Source organism: Athene cunicularia (genome assembly GCF_003259725.1).
Source record: "Athene cunicularia isolate RWA chromosome 2 unlocalized genomic scaffold, athCun1 chr2_part1, whole genome shotgun sequence".
Classification (NCBI taxonomy): Eukaryota; Metazoa; Chordata; class Aves; order Strigiformes; family Strigidae; genus Athene; species Athene cunicularia.
In genome coordinates, this window is record NW_020799095.1 from 65,802,620 (window position 1) to 65,805,941 (window position 3,322).

The window sequence follows — 3,322 nt, forward strand, 5'->3', positions numbered from 1 at the left end:
GATCTAGAGAACTGAAAATATTCCCTACAAAGAAAACCGCTACTGTCAGTACTCATTGCACTTGTTCAAAGGTTCTGGCTGGTGAAGCGTTTGCATTAATACATTGACAGTAAAGTGGGTCAGAGGAATTTCCCACATATAAGTGTTCAAGTGTCAATCTGTGGCAAAACAAGCTACAGGAGTTAGGGAGAAAGGTGGAGTGATAATTTTAAAAAATATATTCTAAAGTACAGGTATGACAAGTAGCCAGTAAGTGAAAGCAAGATGAAAATGTTGCATTGTGTCAGGCAAAAAAAAGCAATGAAGACGGAGTTCCTGTTGTCTGACAGAATAAATTTTGGGTAGAAATGCTCTTTTGGTTAAAAACTTACTCTTGACGTGTAAATTATATGTTGTAAAACCCATTTGCTATGTAGTTGCCAGATATCTCATGACAAACAAATTGAGCCAGGCTCAGCAAAGGTTCTTTAAAAGCCACCAACATATGTTGTAACAAAAATTAAGTCCTCAGACTCAAACCCAGTTTTACCCACCCTAGTTTGAATTCAGTAGGAATCAGGCAGTTTTTCACCAATGCTATGGACAGACAGGTTCTTGGGAAGGCTTTTGTTTGATTTCCAATCTTTCCTCTAAAGCCCTGCAAGCTGGCTACTGCATAATCACATAAGCAAAAAGCAAACTCACCATAAAGTGGCTCATTGCAGCCCACATAAAACACAAATAACCACAAAGGAAGTGAAGGAAACAGCAAATTATATCATATTTGTGGGAAACTGTGGTGTAAACAGAGCAGGTGTTACCCAAAGACACAAGGAACTATGAACCTGAATTGGAGCTTGAGTTAGACTTTCATTTGACATAGACCATCTGTCAGAGGAGTGTATGCTGTTTTATAAATTCAGCCCTTTCCAGATGAATCACAGCAAGTCTTTTCAGGCAGAAATACAAGCAGCAAGGCGTTTAGCAGCACCTGCTTCTCAACTAATTCTGTCCTCTTTCTGGATGCCTGGATACTTATTTCCAGACTGGATATGAGCTCTGAGTTTCCCTTCCCTCTGTCCTCATTGGGAAAAAATGAAGAGTTAATCCTTTCTCCCCAGGCCTGTCTATTAATTTCTCAGAGCATCCTCAAAATGAATTTGTTTGTACACCATTTTTTAATATGAATTTCAGGGTACTCAGAGAGTTTTGCACTCATACTTTATTAGAGAAGGGTAATTTTCATGAGTGTAAGAATTATCTTGTCCTCCTGACAGGTGCTTCTGAGAGTGGAAATTAGTGCAGTGCTGACTGCAGAGAGAAATGAATATACTCCAGTCAAGCAGGAAGCTGTTTCTGCAGCAAGGAACATATTTGATCGCTGAAAATGTAAGTCTAGCTGTAAATTTTTTTATAACATGTCAGCAATGAACTTTCATCTTTCTACTGGCTATGTAGGAGGAAGGACACAAATGGCAGAAATTTCAGGTAGAATTTTTTGGTACAGCCAAGTTCACTTAGCATCCAATCTCTGACAAGAAAAGCAGCACATAGAAACACTGTTAATTTTGCCTTGTCGACCTTCCTTAATGCTTCTGACCCGAAGACAACAGAGAGGAGGGCTACAGACTGCACGACATGCTTAGAAATGCCCCAGAAGTGTACTTTGGTGTTCTGCCTGGATTCTAATACCATCAGAGGAGGTACCAGGTGTTGCAGAACCCTTCTTGACCTGAGAGCATATTCCTCCTGTCAAATCTTCTGAGAAGGACTAGCCTGACACAGTGTCCCTCAGTAGCCTGGGACCAGCTAAGGGCCCTTCTTTCAGGCAACTTTATGACAAGATTGAAATTAAAGGTCTTTTTCCATCAGGAAGTAATTTAATATTCAATAGCTTAATTTTGAAAGCTTTTTTAACTCTCAGAGGGCTATTAAGAACGTCTCAAGTTTCTACATTGTTTAAAAATTCTACAACAGAATAACTCAAAGACACTTTGCCCTTTCTTAAGCTCCTTCTAGACCTTAACTACAGATTTCCTCTTCTTTTAAGTGTTTATAGTAATGTCTGTGCCTTTTGGCTATGAAAGAAAAGCATGCTGCAAACTGAAGAAACTTTACAATCTGTGGTCCTGAAGTAAACCCGGACTAGCTGGTATTAGTGTGCAACACAACATAAGTGTGTAAGATAAAAGTGGTAACATTGGTGTAATGTTTTCCTTTTATTCTGTAAAGGTGCCATTGATGAAGGTCAGTGTTGTGACAAAATCACAGGTATGCTGGTGGAAATAGGAGGCAGACTAATGATTTTTCTTTGCCTTTCTGAACACATATAATTGAATTTGGATCTCTAACACTACTACAAGGGCACTTTTCTCCCCACACTCCTTCCCATTGCACTGAAGCGCCAGGAGTTGGTAAAATTGCTCCAGAGGCAAACGTTCTTGCCACTCAACTTGTTATTATGTAGTGATTTATTTCTGACTTCTAAATGGCCCATTGTTCCATATAAAGAATAGGAACCATCTTCAGAGACTATATTTGTCCCTCTGTCTAACCAGTAGGAGAGAACACATGAGGGGTAGATGGGTGCCCCAGATACCCCATCCTGATCTTTCTACTTGTCCTGTGACAGGGTTAGAAACATTTGGAAGGAAGGTTTTGCATGCTTCACAGAACTTAGAATCATAGAATATCTAAAATTGGCAGGGGCCAACAAGGATCATTGAGTCCAACTCCCTGTTCCTTGCAGGACTACCTTCAACTAAACCATATGACTAAAAACATCATCCAGATGCTCCTGAACTCTCACAGGCTGGGTGCCATGACCCATTATGCAAGGGCACCTGGGAAGGTGGGGTAGTCACAGAGGAGACGTGTGTGCTGCACTGGGCAGGAACTTGAGACTTTTTCCCCTTACCCCTGAAGTCATTGTGCTCAGTCAGGCAGAGAGAGGAAAAGGGATCCTCAGTATCATGTGTCCTGTCTGCCAGACAAGTCTGTCCCAGGGTTGGCAGGGTGTGGTTCAGTGGTCTCTCTCTCTCTCTCAAGCTCCCTGATACTCCTCAACCTACTCTGCTGCTTCCGGAGCTGTCACTAAGTGCTGGAGTTCCTCTCCCTGGGCGCAGCTCCCACAGGTGTGCTCACTGCTGCCGGCCGGTGCTGGCCTAAGAGCAGGGCCCACCCTGCAGCCTGGCACCGGGGTGGCAGTGTGTTCCCACAGCAGCTCTGCCTGAGCACCAGCGTCAGTCGTGGTGGGTGCAGAGCTTAGAGAGAGAACATGGCTTTCTGCAGGGTGGATACTGTTGCTCCCTGCTTGAGCTGGCAGGGCACAGTGCCCTTCCTG